This window comes from Castanea sativa, chromosome 9 (genome assembly GCF_040712315.1).
Source record: "Castanea sativa cultivar Marrone di Chiusa Pesio chromosome 9, ASM4071231v1".
Lineage (NCBI taxonomy): Eukaryota > Viridiplantae > Streptophyta > Magnoliopsida > Fagales > Fagaceae > Castanea > Castanea sativa.
Genome location: NC_134021.1, coordinates 40,478,763 through 40,496,469, shown reverse-complemented (window position 1 = coordinate 40,496,469; position 17,707 = coordinate 40,478,763). Strand labels below are relative to the sequence as shown.

General features: G+C 37.3%; 1 pseudogene; it reads left to right on the top strand.

The window, feature by feature from the left end:
- The first annotated feature begins 3,555 nt into the window (after positions 1 to 3,555).
- On the top strand, positions 3,556 to 7,208 carry LOC142610415 (protein ACTIVITY OF BC1 COMPLEX KINASE 7, chloroplastic-like; annotated as a pseudogene).
- Positions 7,209 to 17,707: the final 10,499 nt, after the last annotated feature.

The following is a 17,707-nucleotide window of genomic DNA, read 5'->3' as shown; positions in this document are numbered from 1 at the left end:
TTGCTTTGGGATGCTCCTTTGGTAGGCGAGGTATGCACTTGTGTCCAAAATCGTAGTCAATATATGTAGTAGAAATATTTTGGGTATTTATGTTTGAAGTGTAATTATTACGTGGTTAATGAATGCTATTATTAATACTAAGTTGCTTTGTTTGCAGGAAGTGCCAGGTGTTCTGACTTGTCGTCACCGAGATAAAGGTCTATTTGATGGTGGGTTAAATCCACGGATTGCCACTTATATCACAGATGCGGGGTTAGATGGGCTACTTCGGGTCCCACATATGGACCTTGACCATGCACTGATCACGGCCTTAGTGGAGAGATGGCGGCCAGAGACGCACTCATTCCACTTGCCCTACGGTGAGATGACCATCATGCTACAAGACATAGAGGTCATCATGGGGGTACCTGTACATGGCTTGCCGGTGGTAGGATTTACCCATATGGACAACTAGTGTGACTTTTGCATCAAATTGCTAGGTGCCCCCCCTCCACCGGACAGACCAGTTGGTACAAAAAAGAACACTGCAGTGTTGGAAGGGCCAAGGATAAAAGCCAAATGGCTGGAGGAGCAGTTTCGCAACCCTCTTCCTGCTGACGCCACTGAGGTGCGTGTGCAACAGTATGCTCAGTTTTACATACTCCAAATGTTGGGTAGTATACTGTTTATGGACAAGTCTGGCGAACGGCTCTCAATCATGTATCTACAATTTTTCAATCCAATTAGCAATGGAAAGAATTATAGTTGGGGTAGTGCAACACTAAGTTGACTATATAGACACCTTTGTAAGGCATCAGAGAAGACAGCCAAGCAAATTGGTGGTGCACTGCTATTAGTGCAGTTGTGGGCGTGGGCGAGATTTCCACAAATATGCCCTGTGATGAGGCATCCACACCAAGCACTGCCGCCAGGTCCACTTGCTTTCAGGTATGTAGGATCTTCAACTTAGTTATCGTTTTACATTTCCGCATTAATTTTTTTCGCATGGGAATTATGTAAGTAACTAATATGAAGGTTATGTCTATATTGTTTGGTAGATGGAAAGGGGCTAAGATAACAACTGACCATCCAATGCATGTCCTACGCGCCTATCGTGTGTCGCTTGCTTCGCTCCGGCCAAATCAAGTATCGTGCCTTACAAGTGGGAACCACTTTGGCATGTATTGGTCACATTCGTTACATATTTTTTACACATTCGTTACACATATATTGTTAATATGGTTATTTGCATTTGTTGGATCATTGTAGATTGTCTGGGAGCCATATAGAGATTATTTGGGTTCCTTGCCCGCATATTGTACGGCAGGCCAACACATATGGAGGTCCATTATGCCGCTCATACATTTTTGGGTGGTTGAAGGTCATCACCCCGAACGTGTTTTTCGTCAGTTTGGGATGAAGCAAGGCGTACCGGACAATGTCGATACTTCAATTGAACTTCACAAGATAACACTCCAAGGCAAGCACGAAAAAAACTGGGTTCAAGAACATGCCACTCATATTGCTAGATGGGCTGCGCATGGCACAATTGCCGAAGCACCGCCCTTTCATGGGGTAATGAGCTACAATGACGAGTATATGGTGTGGTATCGTCCCATCACTGTTCGGCATATTACAAAAGAGACCTCATACTGGGACACTTTGGTAAGTTTACAAAGACTATTCTGTTATAAATGTACCTCGCTTCGCATAGTTTAGTTCCAAATCCTAACACTACTCTTGCATACTTGTGACAGGTTGAATCACAGTTGAGGATTATGGCGAAATTTGAACCAGGGTCTGAGATCTACACCGATTGTATGAATGCCTTGCAATTTGTTGAAGAGATCAGTCGATTGACCTTGGACGATGCACGCACTGTGGGCAACGCAAGTGAACCGCTGTAAGGCGTGGTCGACAAGCAGGTGGATGTCAAGGGCATGTAGGTCGTCAATCTAGTCAGCGTCATACATCTAGTCGACGTCCCACAACTGCTTGCCGTCACACATCAGGTGGGTGTCACACACCCGTGATTACCACACGATGGAGGAGGCAAATCAGAAATCAGATGAGATGTGTTTGGACACTGGTTATGACATGGGCTCCATGGCACATAATGATGCGGGTCCATCCCATACGTTTGCACATGATACGTTCGCGAAGATACCTGCCCACCCACGGTTCGCGATGATACCTGCCCACCCACATCCTCTCCCCCACCGACTACCGGCACTATCCCCGTAGATGTATGTGGTAGAGATGAGATGAGATGAGATTCATGCCCACCCCTAGGCTACCCACCCCTGGTGCCATCCAAACAGAGATACCCACCGCCCCCCCCCCCCCATCAGAGGCTTCACACAGTGAGGATCAGCCGCGAAGGCCGCAACGGACACAGACACATCCTCCTGACTGTGGGACTGGACATGGTACTCCCCCTCTTACACCGATTACATATGTATCTCTTTATGGTTAAATGATTTGAATATTAGTATTTGCTTATGTTCTTTTCAGGCAAGGTGAGACTAGTCAAGGAACCAGTGAGGAGAAGAAAACGGGGATGATTTTCGATGGTCAATCGCATTGGTGGAACCAAAGGTGAGACCAGTCAAAGGTCTTAGAATCCAACCTTGAATATTGTTGTTTATGATCTGCTTGAATCTTCTATTTCATAATCTGTGAGCCATATTGTTACATTATTATGGTTTTATGGTTTTAGCTGGATGCTATTTTGGTTGGGATTTGTTGTTTTTGGTATCAATGAATTTTGTTGGTTGTGAATCTTTCTTACACACTGAGTTTTTTCATCTGGGTTCTCTTTGGTTCCTGGGAAAATTGATGAAGTCAACATATGTTAGATTGGTGATATGATTGTTCATGACTAATTATAAGTTGGGTTGATTTTCTTTTAACCATTTTTTTTTTCTGAAGAACAAAAGAAATGGAATGGATATAATTTCAGTTTTCCTTTTCTGCTATGTTCTTATCGTTTCTTTTCATTTGCTGTTGATTCCGAACCATCAATAGAGCTCTTCCTTTGTTGTTGCTTGGAATTACTATCTAAGATTTAAGTGATTTAGTGGAATTCGCAGTTATCAAATAATCAGATATTAAATTTGACTTTGCCTTATATGATTGTATATTGCTTCTAATATATAAGAATATAGCCGCATGTGCAGTCAAATAATTTTTTTATTAAAAGACTTGCTATACACTTTTCCCAGCAATGACATCAATCATTAGAATTGAAATGAATGCATTTTCAGAATTAATAGTGATAATTTAGTTCAATGAATCCCAACCCCCTTGGCAGGAACTTTAGAAATGATTCAATTGTACTGAGGACCTATCTGGTTTCAAGTTAAAGATTCTGTGATTGCTGTCATAGTTAAGGTTGTTTTTTGGGTCTTGAAGGTTTCAACTTTAATATTAGTTATTAAGTTCTTATTATTTCTGAGTTTGGAATTTTATGGTTTGCTTGGTTATATATCTAATTTTGGATCTTTCACTTCTCAATTTCACTGTTCAGCTTACTGATTCACAATTCAATGTATATTGCAGGAATCTGAATCTTCAATGGCAGCAATACTGGCTTTTCACAGCTGTTATTTCTGCAATATGGAGTCAATAAACCAAGGAAGAACACTACACAACCTCAGTTTCTCAAGCTCAATTTCTGCTCATAAAGCTTCAAAGTTTGACAGATCAACACATAATCCACCTAGGACTGATAAGTTTTACAAGTTTGATGTGAAAATGAAACAAACAGAATCAGTACCCTCAAAATCAGTTACCAATGGGCGAGCTGTTAAAATGGTACCAGCTAGTGAAGTAATGAAAAGAAAGACTCCATCCACTAATAAAGTAGACGTAGTAAATGGTTCAAGGCAAGTTGTTAATGGAGCAAATCTAGTTAGAAGAAAATCTACTCCATCCCTTGTAAAAACCCTAAGAGTTAGGGATTCCAAAGAACTCCCACCAGTGGAGGACCTGAAGGTTTGCCCTCAGATGAAGGTTTCAGTTGGGCAAATGAAAGGTATAATTCCGTGCAAAGGAGTATAGATATTTGGTCTTTTGTTCTATCTTTGCGTGTCCGTGTTTTGTTTGACAATGCAAAATGGGCATATTTGGGAGGCTTCACAGAAGATAAGCAGGTGAATTGTGGAACTTTACTGCAGCTGTTATTGCTTTCTGCTATGATGACTCCTAATCATGATGACATACTACAGAGAGTATTTTACACTAATTTTCTCATTCTGGGCCTGATCTCCAATTAGTTCTTGGTTTTGTGCTCCTTGTTTTTCGTTTTGCCTCAAGTTTTTATAAGATTTCTTCTATATCAGAAAAAAAGAAGGCAAAAGACTGCCTCATGGCTAAGGGAGTGTGTGCTGCAGCTGGGTCCAACTTTTATTAAACTTGGACAATTGTCTTCAACAAGGTCAGATCTATTCCCTAGTGAATTTGTGGATGAGCTTGCAAAATTGCAGGTATATTTTGATTTCTAGTGTAACAATTCTAAACATGCTATGTCTTCTCACATCTTTATGAATTAAAATGCAGACATACTGATATCTACATGATATGATAATCCTTAATTTTTTTATTTTGTCTTACTGAATCTATATGATTTTTAAATGGGCTTCAGGATAAGGTCCCTGCCTTCTCACCGGTGAAAGCAAGAAGCTTCATTGAGAGTGAGCTTGGAGTTCCCATCAACATATTGTTTAAGGAGTTTGAGGACCAGCCAATAGCTGCTGCTAGTCTTGGTCAGGTGTTAGATTCATTTCTATATGTTGTACTAGATTAGTCAACGCTTGTAAATTGTTAGAAGTTTGTCTATGATGTTTCACTTTAAGTAGCTTGAAGTATGTTATGATAAATGTGTATATCACACACAACATTAAGACAATCCTCAGAAAAATCTGGATACATAGGACAGTTTTAGAGAAGGAAAAAAAAAAAATAAATATATATATATATATATATATATATATATATATATATATATTGATGGAATGATGGTAGCCTTATCTTCTCTTTCTTTAATGGAGGAAAACTTCGATAATTCTGATGGCTGCTCTTATCTTTCTTTTTTGTTGAAGTTTATTCCTTTTACTTCTATGCTTATTTAAGTCGTAATTTATCAAGTTATGACCATTCATGATTTCTTTAGATTGGTTCTCTGAATATTTATTTATTCCTTGAAAGTTTTCACTTTTTCTAATTGAAATTTGAGAATCCTGTCTCTAGGTCCATCGTGCTATCCTTCATAATGGAGAGAAAGTAGTGGTGAAAGTTCAGAGACCTGGTCTCAAGAAGCTTTTTGACATTGACTTACGTAAGTAATGCACATTTTCATTCTTACCATGGTGATTTTGTCTGGCTTGTCATTATGGTATAATAGATGTTGTTGCTTGTTTTCTCATTTCCTTTTTTTTCTTTGGTCTTATGGTCTCATCAACCCTTTTTTAGTATAAATTATTTTTAGATGCATAGTAGACCAGTGAAAAGTTCTCTTATATTCATTTACGAAAACATGTGTACAGAACTGTCTACTATTGGTAAACCTTTCAGCTTTTATCAATTTGGAATTGCAAAGGCTCTTTGATATTATATTGTGCCATGGAACTTTGAATCGTTATTGGGAGTTGACTGCACAAAGGGATACCCATGATAATTGTAATTAGAGAGCTACTGCAGGTGTGACTTTTTGACATGCATTAATAATGGGGTTAAGGTTTTTGTTGACAACCCAAATGATGGGATTTTGAGTGAGACACAACAGAAAACACCTGCAGTGACTACTGATTATCAAAGATCAATCTTCGTGCAGTCATATGGATGAAATTTTATTGACTGGCTGCTTTCAGTTGTTGTGAAACTATAGATCTGGTTAAGTGACGTGCTTTCATATTTGTTGTATGTATTTTTGTGAAGACTCATTGGAATTCAGCAGTTTTAGGTGTTTATCATAATCTTTGCTAAATTGCTGCTATCATTCAGGAAATCTAAAGCTAATTGCAGAGTATTTTCAGAGAAGTGAAACTTTTGGTGGTCCAACAAGAGATTGGATCGGCATATATGAAGAATGTTCCGCGTAAGTAGCAAGCTTCTATTAGTTACTATGTTAATTTCTTAAGAGATGCATTTTAGAGTTACAGTGTGATGTAAATCGCATAAGCAAAGAGATAAGAACTATCTCTCTGTTAATTTTGCCTGAGCACCTCAGATCCAAAGTAATGGCCAATACTCGCGTCTGTTGATGTATCTTATTTTATAATGATGCTTAAGATTCTGTTACATTTTTTGATGCGTACTTAAAATTCTGTTAGATTGGACCATTTTAACAAATTTATTCATGAAAGAAAAAGTTTCAGTGCTCCCCTTTGTAAGTTGTGATGCGCTAAAGATATTCTTGGGCTTGTGTTACTTACAGGATTTTGTATCAAGAAATTGATTACATAAATGAAGGGAAGAATGTAGATAGATTCCGCCGAGATTTTCGAAATATAAAGTGGGTCCGAGTACCTGTATGTTTCTTGCATCAAGACTAAAGAGAACTAATGCTTACATCATATAGATTTTCTATTTCCATCTGATCGTTTATGACTACTTAACTAGGGACTTAAAGAATTTATAGAAAGTATAATATACATGTTTAAAACTTTATTTACTTTGATAATTTTTTTTTCCTTACAGCTGGTGTATTGGGATTATACTGCCTCAAAGGTGTTGACCTTGGAGTACTTACCAGGTTAGAATCTGAACTTATGCCTTTATTTTCGTTTAAGATGATACAACTTGTTCTACATTATTAAGCCACCTTATTGTTTTTATGTTGGTGTGAAATTGTCTTTATTATCACTTTCATGGCCAGGGATTAAGATAAATCGACTAGATATGCTAGATTCACGGGGTTATAATCGGTCACGAATATCATCACGTGGTATTGAAGCTTACTTAATGCAGGTCAAGTTTCTTCTTATCTATACCAACTAATATGATTTAATTGTTCCTGATTTTAAAGGAAAATGAAAATGTTCAGGTCAAGTTGGCATTTTAAAGGAAAATGACTTGACCCCCACCTATATCTTTTGGATGTCCAGGCTGTGTGGGCAATGGGAAATGTTGCTGGTGATTCCCCTAGATGTCGTGACCTTGTCCTACGCAATGGGGCTTTGCTTCCATTGCTGGCACAGCTGAATGAGCATGCCTCAGCCTCCTTTTGATCAGGTTAGTTATCTTGGATGCTCTTTGAAACTTAACAAATTATGAAACTGTGGGTGATGCTGCCTAGGCTATTAATTAGTCTAAAATCTAAAATAATGTCGCAAGGTTGCAGTTTTTGGAAACTTACCTTCATCAACCATTGTGATGTTATATATTATGCTGTATTGTTTACTGCACATGTTAAGCCTGCACTCCCAGCTCTTGCACGCCTTATTCATTCAAATGATGAAGAAGTCTTAACTGATGCTTGCTGGGCACTCTCGTATCTTTCTGACGGTACAAATGACAAAATTCAAGCTGTCATTGAAGCGGGTGTTTGTCCTCGGCTTGTTGAGCTTTTATTGTGAGTTCTTAGATCTTCAACCTTATTGAGTTGTACTTATTTTGTGGTGGGATGTGTAAACCTCTATATTATGCACTCAATTATAAAATTTCTTGCCATTTTTTAGGCACCCATCTCCTTCTGTGCTCATTCCTGCTCTTCGTACGGTTGGAAATATTGTTACTGGAGATGATATGCAGACTCAGGTATTAGGAACTTGTGCAGCTTGGAATAATAAAATATGGGCTATATTGTTTTTTTTCGTAGTATATGTAGTCATCAAGATTTAGGTACACGATCTTATCTAATTTTTTTATTATGTCACATGCTTTGTAAATGGAGTGGTGTATTCATGTATGCACTCAGGATTTGTCTGTTGGCAACTATTCTTGGTCTGTGATTTTTTTTGTTTTGGTTATGGTATGGCCAGCTTTTGTAATGCATTAGATCAGACAATGGTTTTGTCCTCTTCTGAATTTTCGTGGTGTACTTACGAGGCCTGTACAAAGAAATAGACTTGGGCAGTAGGGCTAGGCATTATCCTTTTTTTTTTTTTCTTTAAAATATATTTTGTCTCATTCCACAGTCATAGACACGCATGCAAATTGTGCTTTTTGAAGGTTGTGGTTGGATTTGAATTTCAAATAAAGGGATTTGAAGAACAATTACTTGTATAAATTTAACAGCACATGATAATAAGAACTCTGAGGATTTTCTTAAATAAACACTTGCGATATTATGGATTTGAATTGACACCTATAAAAAAATTTGATGGATTTGAAATGACATCTTACACGTGGCCACTTGAAATCCACTTATTAATAAAGCTCAAATCCTTCAATCAATAGAAAAAAATGTCATTCCATACCCTATTCGTTTGGTATCACTTTCAACTAATGAGGTGTTGCTGTTCAGGTTATTATCAACCACAATGCTCTTCCTTGCCTATCAAACCTGTTGACCAATAATTATAAAAAGAGCATTAAGAAGGAAGCTTGTTGGACTATTTCAAATATCACTGCTGGCAATAAGGAGCAAATTCAGGTAACCTATAGATTTAAGCTATTCCAATATGATTTAATCCGTTTTTCTCTCTATTCGTTGTTATGCTCGTCTTAGTTTCATGAAATTTGGATCTAAATACACAATTTCTCTTCAGAACTTTCTGATTCTCAATCATATTTCTTTCATTGCACCAGATAGATAAAGATGGAGCTAATCCAGAACGAGTAATGCAAGAGCTTTCTACAATTGGCCTAATGCCTGAAGACTGGGGTGGTGATACCCCCAATGGTTCAGGTTGTTATCTGAAGCTCAGGAGTTGTAACAACATCTGACATTGAGTATCTATACAATATATTTCATAGCCTTTTGAACCTGCCACTAAACTTGATTTTCATCATGATTAGGGATCCATTGAGGCTGTCAGACAAGCTCTACAGGTGCTGCCACAAGATAATGTCACTTTGAAGTTTCTCTTGCAAACAACAGGAGATGTAAGCAACAGTGATGTTGATCTTGCATTTGCCAACAACGCCATTATATTGGGATTTAATACCAAAGCTTCGGGATCTGTGAAAAGCTATGCTGAAAATAAAGGCGTTGAGATTCGACTGTATAGAGTTATCTATGAACTAATTGATGATGTGCGGAATGCAATGGAAGGACTCCTAGAACCTGTTGAGGTGAGTTATTATTATGTAATTTTAAACCAAAGATGCATTGTGTTACATGGATTTTGATGTGCATGTCAGTTGTACTGTGTCTAGATCTCAAATTCATTGAACCTTCTAATCTTTTAATTGGAAACAAATAAGTTGTTGAAGTCTGTTTACTTTTTCCCCCTGCGAAACACAAAGGTAATATGAAGTGTCTATGTAACAGGACACATGTATGACATAAGTACCAAACATAGCCTTACTCCAATTGCCTAATCATGATGAGAGGCCCTCCTCCGGCACATGCAAGGCCATTCCATCCACTGCATTGCATCAGGTGGACAATCCCCTAATTTGAAGTTCTTCTTCTTTGCACAAAAGGCAGAGGAATTCTCCACATTTCTTGTGCAGTGTATAATTAACACATCATCGGCCAAAGCACAAATAAAGATCAAACCTGATGATCAAAGTGCATCCCAGGCATTCTCAGCTTTGTTCCAATCAGCTCTCTCCAAATTCAGTGTGCCTTAAGGATTTAATTATATCCCTTCAGGGCCCAGCAGAAAATTGGTTATTTCCTATATTTATTGAAAAATCCTCCCCCTCTCCAGAGAGGTTGGAAATGAAATAATATGAAATGAAAGAGAGTGGTAGAAGAACCTTACTCTTTAGCAGTAGATCATTGTATAATGTAATTGAAGATGAGAATTCTCTGTTTTTGTTTTTCCTCCCACACCATAGTTGCTATATACCTCTCTCAATCTTGATCACAGGACATCATCTTGTAGGAACACGTTTCAATTTTCTTGATGTAAGAATATTAAATTTGATGCTACTCATATTAACCAGTTAAAAGGAGGTTATGATGGATGAAACTTGCAAAAATAATGTTGCCTGGTTAAATGCTAGGTGGGATTGAGACCAATTTCTCTTCTTTGGGTAGATATGTTTATAAAATGTTGTATGGTGTCAATCTTCTCAAGCTTGCACATTTTGCTGTCATAGTTTCTAGGCAATATTCAGAGAAAGAAGCTGCTATTAATTATCATCTAGAAGGAGTGATTGAGAAACTTCAAGCAAGTAGAGAGCAGCGAATTGAAGAACCAATCCTTTACATTAAGTTGCAAATAGCCATATTTAAACTAGAGCAAGGTGACCGAAAAGAGTGCAAGAAGCTTCTAGAAGATGGGAAGAGTACCCTTGACAGCATGACGGATATTGATCCAACTATCTATGCTAACTATTACTGGGTTTCATCTCAGTACTACAAATTTCGTCAACAATTTGCTGACTTCTATCAAAGCGCTCTTCTTTATCTGGCATACACATCAGTGGAGTCTCTCTATAAACTCGAGAGTACTAAAATAAAAAAAAATAAAAAACCTCGAGGGTATTTTATACAAATTTATATTTTTTGGGAATTAGTTGGAGTATGCTTTTATCTATTAATAGGTTTTTGGTTCACACGACATATCATTGGGAATGCTTGTCAAAAAGCGTTTGTCACTAATCGTGTAGGAGATTTTTGGTATATTATACCCAAGCCATACTCGAGTTTAGTAGACTCGGGTACTTCTAACACAGTACTCGAGTCCTTTAAACTCGAGTAACAAGTTCCATACTTATTACTTGAGTAGAGTAAGTACAGAATACACGAGCAATACTCGAGCTTACTGGACTCGGGTAGTTCTAATAGTACTCGAGTCCTTTAAGCTCGAGTACCAATCTGTATGGTTTACTATATTATACCCGAGTCCTACTCAAGTTTACTGGACTCAAGTACTTTCTATCACAGTACTCGAGTTCTTTAAACTCGAGTAATAAGTTCCATACTTATTGCACGCACCGACTTTCCTGGCGGCAACCACTACATTAATGCATAATGAATGGTACTCGAGTTCACGGAACTCGAGTACCTCTTCAGAAAACAGACCCCATCACCTTTCACCTATTTTTAGTTAAGGATCTTCTGAACTCTACTCGCGTACCTATCTTCCCAACTCCATGTGACGAGTCAAAATGCTACGTGGACGCAAAAGCTACTGGTAGTTGGGTCACCATCTGCAAGTCCTTGAGTTTGTATGTCAGTTCTCCGTCCAAGACCAACGTGCTGTCCATTTATCCTTTGGGTCAACCCTGCTGTGACCAGAACATAGAGGTAATAGTTAAGTGCTTAGTTTCAAATTGTGTTTGTATGTGCTTCGTATGAGATTGTTATGCATGTGGTGTTTTTGTACTCCATGCATGAGGTGTTTTTGTACTCCCTAGTTTTTCAATATTAACTATGTACAACTGCTGATATTCACACATTTGAATTGAAGTTTCAAAAATTTGGAAATTTAAAAATGTGGTTAATAATAAATAAAGAAGTGATATAAGTAGTTAGTCTATACAAGTATTTGCAAAAATATACAAACGCAACACATGTGAAGAAGTTGTCAAATTTCTTGTGAATGTAATATTACTTTTTGGGGGACTCTCCGTGGAAAAAATGTGTGGCCAACCCACTAACTTGATGATTGGAATCATTTTTCATTGTTGGATTGGATTTGAGTTGGGTCAAATTCAAAGTAATAGTTTTTTTCAACTAATTTGGCCTAACTCCACCCACCATATATACAAATTTATTTTATAATATTATTTTCATTTTCAGTTTGATTAAGTTGGGTATCTTAATCATTAATTTTCACAAATTTGAAATTTTGAAATATAATTTAGGCAAATTATATGAATGGTAAATATTTATTTTTGTAAAATTACTTAAATAGTTTATAAAAACTTGGCCGTTTGGTATAGAATTTTAAGCAACAATTTTTAAATTTTAAACAACATTACACATATTTCTATACATTTTTTCATCCACATGTATTTCCAAAAAATACAAATAACGTTACTAGAACAACATTACCAAACGAACCCTAAAATTTTACAAAGCATGAAATATATATGCACAACCCTTCGACAATCCAACCTAGGCTTATACACATGTAATAAGTCGAGTTGAAAATTACTTCTTTATAATAAAAGCGCGAATGCGCGCACAGTGTCTTGGCACTGTACATCCAATATTTTTCAATAATTGGTTTGTGTTTTTTTTTTTTTGCTTTTAAATATTGATATAAACTGACGTTTATATTGTTATACTGACACATCAAATTTCACAATATTTTCACAATTATTGATGTGTCAATTTCTTACAAGTCGAAATAAATTAATAAAATAAAATATGAGATTGGTTTTTTTAGTTTTTTTTTTCAATAATCGATTTGTGTTTTTTTTCTTTTAAATATTGATGTAAGCTGACATTTATATTGTTATACTGACACAACAAATTTCACAATATTTTCACAATTATTGACGTGTCAATTTCTTATAAGTAGAAATAAAATAATAAAATATGAAACTGTAGTCAACCACAAATAAAAAAAAATGTTTTAAAAAAATGTTACAACACTTATTGTTATCATAATATTTTCACAATTGTTGAGATCTCAGTTTCTTATAGATCAAATAAAAAAAAGAGAAACAAAAGAAGAATAAGGAGAGCAAACTATATATGTATCAAAAAAAAAAACTTAACCATAGCCAATGCACACCAACACTAGTAAACCAGATCCTTAAGATTAATGCATAGTCTATTTTGCTACAGTCATATGGCAGTACCTCCAACGGTTGTTGGACATGAACATGATGTCAGTTTGTGTGGTAGTTCATTGCCTTAGTTATATGGTAATAATAACTCATAACACAATATTGTTTTAACCTAATTTTTTTAAAAAAAATGTAAATATGATTGTATTTGAATTGTTCGTTTGATTATGGTTCTTAATTATGTCAAAACACTAAAAAAAATTTATAATTTTTTGTATGAGAGAAATTTTATAAATGGAGTTAACTAGAACACAAAACTCGATATACTATTAATTGTTTTTATAAATTCAATTAATCAATTATTTATATGTCTATGATTGAGTTTGAATATAAATTTTTTTTATCATACGCCAAATTTATGTAAGTGGTTATACATTATGACAACTTTTATATTGTTAATAACAGGTCAGTGATGGATTTTCACTTTTTCTATGTGTACTACGATGGAGAGATGTATTATCATGACTTGCATGGGTTGTCATACCAAGGCTCGAACCAAAAGCAAAATTGTGTTAGGGTGAAGCGTGGGATAGGCCTTATGAAACTGCAACGAAGAATATTGAAGGTGATGAGGTTAGATCACTCTAGGCACAACATTTTCATCGTGTATCGAGCACCTTAATGGGTTCTGGACACCCATGTTTTTTACAATTCACTACAGTTATCGAGTGCCGCCCAAGTGAAGATGATGTGGGAAATTGTTGAGCAAATGGTGGTGAAAGGATTTGTTGGTTAGGATCTCTATGTCACTGTTGAGCCCACCATAGTAGAGGCTAGAGAGGGTTCACAACATACTATTTTGGATGAAACTGTAGATGAGCACATTGACTCAATATCATTACAGTCTTATCAAGGGTGTGCAGAACACACAGGAGATGGGTATGGTACTGAACCGTGGCAAACATTTTCCCATGCTTCACACATTGAGGAGAAGCAAGGGCCCCAGGAAGTGCATGTAGGAGAGCATTTATCTCATGATGAGCTGCATGGGGGCACATTTGAAAATGAAGATGATCACGGACTTGGTGACGATGCAACCCATATTGATGTTACTAGGGATGACTTCGAGAAGCTCCTAGATACCATGGGTGAACATGAGGATGTTGATCATATCGAGGATGTCGTTGTAGAAGAGAATAGAGACACATGCCTTAATCCTGATCCTACACCTGAATGATTCACCAAAAACACTTGGGATAATATGTTTGATCCATCACCGGTTTTGCAAGTGGAAGTATCAAGTTGGACGCCTGGGGAGCAGCCAATGAAAGGAATGGTCTTCGCGACTAAATTTGCGGTGCGACATGCGTTGACTTGGTACGTACTACGAGAGAATTTTAGGTTCAAAACTGAGCATTCAGACTCAGAGAGGCTTATGGTGAGTTGTGAGGATGATTCCTGTCCATGGTCAGTCCGTGCGATCTGTTGCAAGGGAGACAATGTCTGGAAGATTGCAAAATGCAAGGGCCCCCTCACGTGCGACAAAATTCAGAATGCTCATGATGGTCGGATGATTGATTCGGTGTTCCTAGCATACGTACTTGAGCGCTATATACGAGAAGACTCCGCGTATAAGATAAAGAACTTACGCCACGTTGCTTTGGCATACTTAAAACACGAAGTATCTCACTACAAGGTATTCTTTAACTTGCATTCTTTTTTCAATACAATGTAGAGACATCAGTCTTCATGGAAGTATAAGCATGATATTTTTTCCCAAAACCCATGAATACCTGATGTTATGAAAAATGAAATTGAAAAAACAAAAGAAAAATGAATAAAGAGAAAGAAATATTATCTTCATCTTATAGCCTTACAAGTCTTGATTTGTTTTCTTCAACTATAATTATTTAACTTCTATTCATTTCTAACGTAATCATTATGGTTCACATACAAGGTTTGGGATGCCAAACAAAAGGCCGTTGCAGCTATATACGGGGATTTTAAGGAGTCATATGCAGAGTTGCCGCGTTTTTTGGCAGGACTTAAGGATGCAAGTCCGGGTACAAAGTATAAGTTATTAGTGAACGATAATTATGAACTGGGAACCTGTACATTCAAGTCTGTATTTTGGGCGTTTCGTCCATGTATTATTGGGTTCAAGAACTGTAGGCCTGTGATTAGTATTGATGCAACCCACCTCTATGGAAAATATAAAGGGAAATTGATGATTGCAATGGTGACAGATGCTAATAATAAGATTTATCCACTAGCCTTCGTCGTTGTCGAGAGCGAGAGCACAGAGACTTGGGGTTGGTTCTTGGCTTGTATAAGAAGGTATGTTACTGACTGGAGACACCTGTGTGTCATATCTGATAGACACCTTGGGATACAAGCTATCTTTAGAGACACTAACCGAGACTATTTGCAGCCTCCCATGACAGAACATCGTTACTGCCTTCGTCATCTATGCAGTAACATGAACACTAGATGGAACAATGAAACTTTAAAGAATCTAGTATGCAGGGCAGCAAGTGCTACCCAGGAGCTAAAGTTCAATGCCATGTTTGATTTAATTGAGAATGTGAACCGGGATGCGCACCAATATCTGAAGGATGTGCCGAAAGAGAAATGGGCTCTAACTTTTGACGAGGGTTACCGTTATGGGGCGATGACTACAAATGTCTCCAAGTGCTTCAATGGTGTTCTAAAGGGTGCTCGTAGCCTGCCCATTACAGCAATGGTGAAATACACATGGTTCAAAATGAATGCTTATTTCGATGATTATTGCAATAAGAGCATAGAGCAGTTAAATTCAGGAAAAAAATGGTGTAAATATGCCTTGGATATCTTTATGAGAAATAAGGAGAAGGCAGAGCATCACAGGGTGATGAGATTGAGCGCTCAACAACAATCATATCAAGTAGATACACCGCATAATCCAGGAACTGCTGGACATGGGGATCACACACATAGAGTTAACCTGCTGCAAAGAACTTGCACATGTCAGAAATGGAAATTATATAAGATACCATGTTCACATGTCATTGCAGTTTGTATTAGCTATCGACATGATGCAGAACAGTACATTGACCTATGCTATAGCGTGGACGCACTGTTCCTGAGCTATGCTCCCATTTTCCCTGCGTTGAAAGATAGATTATCATGGTCGGATCCTAAAGAAACTCGAAGGGTCCTCCCTAACCCCCAATTGATCCGAGAGAAAGGTCGCCCTGTCTCAACACGAATTAGAAATGAGATGGACAAGGGCGGGAAGCGGCCTAGAACCACACCATGGAAGGAGGGGGGGAGGAAGGTGCAATGCGGGTTGTGTGACCAAGAGGGGCATAATCGAAGAACATGCCCTAAGCGGAACGAGGCCCCGACGAGTGGTGGTCTCGCGGACTAGGTATGCTAAGTTTGATAGTGGTTGGTGGTGAATCTAGGAATGGATTGTTGGATGATGTACAGGTAGGGAATGTTCCTTTTTCCTTAAAAATTTTACATTCAAAGTGGCAGCACCAATAGATTTAAGTTGTTCATAAAAAGGAGAGGGGGGTGGGGGGGAGGACACCAGATTATTTATGTTTAACATCAAAGTAATTGATTAAATTAGATTTTTAATTTAGTTTCATACCATAAATGCATGATATACATGTTATTATTTTTCACGTGTATTTTCAGGTGCTTGATTTTGATAGATTTACCTGGTCAACAGCATCATCAAAGATTTACTTGTCACCAAGCAGTCTGCCACTAAAGATTCCTGCTTGCAAGGGCCATAGTCTGGTATTATTATATGTCTCAACTACTATTTTGTTTTGCTTTGTTTTGTAGCTGAATTGTTTTTTATTTGAGAATTTTCAATATTGGGATATTGTATACAATGGATGAGAAATGCCATCTTACAATCTTCTCAGATTCCTGCTTGGGATATTATTTGAGAATTGCCACTAAAGATTAGATGTTTTGTTTCAAGTCATATTTCAGCGTTCATGGACTTGACAATGGAAATGCTTAAGAAGCGAATATCAAAACAGCTGCTTAAGAAACACTGGATGAACCGCACACTGCTCTCTGCATGCTTTCTTGACATCCCAGAGCTTAATCGTGTGTCCAAGTTCTTGGATGATCTCGACAGTATTTGCGGGTTGCAGTGTCTCTGCGAGAGTCTTGAGAAGGATGAGGCCAGAGGTGAGTCTTGTGTTCATAATCATGAGAAGACAGTATTCAATGAGGACTTCTCTTCTATAGGATGACTGAATCTCTATGTTTGTTGTTGCAGCTTTACGAATTTGATGCTATAATCAAGACAACTTCTATTGCTATGCAACAGACAGGGAAGAAAATTGATTCAATAACTGCTTATGACTACCGATCAATTATGGTGCCCCTGCTGAAGTCATTAATGCGGGTTTGAGTTGGATTCTCCTTGCCGTTTTGTTGAAAATTCTATATAGTTACCTTCTTGCCTTTCTATGATTTAATGTTTTCAGAGTAATATTATTTTTTTATAGGCACGCCTAGAGGATATGGCTTACGAAGATGCTGAAAAGAAGTCTAATGCTGCAAGCGAAGCGTTGTTGTCAGCACTTGTTCTTAGTGACAAGAAGGGTACTCACAAAGGAGTTGGTGGGGCAAGACAAGGACAGGGAAAATCCAAGACTAAAAAGAAGAAAAAGGATCACAGAAAGACAGAGGAATTAAAGGTACTATATACTGGTTATTTTTCTGTTTCCTCTTTATGGTAGTTAATAGTTGTCCAAATCTACATGTATATAAATACACCGGAAAAAATGGAGAAGGGGCAGGAACTAAAAGTGGGAAACATGTTAAATATTAACATAAGATGACAGAAATTGTAGAAATATACTTGAATTGGATTCTAAAAACTTAAGATATGGAGGAACTAGAATTAAAAGGTGAA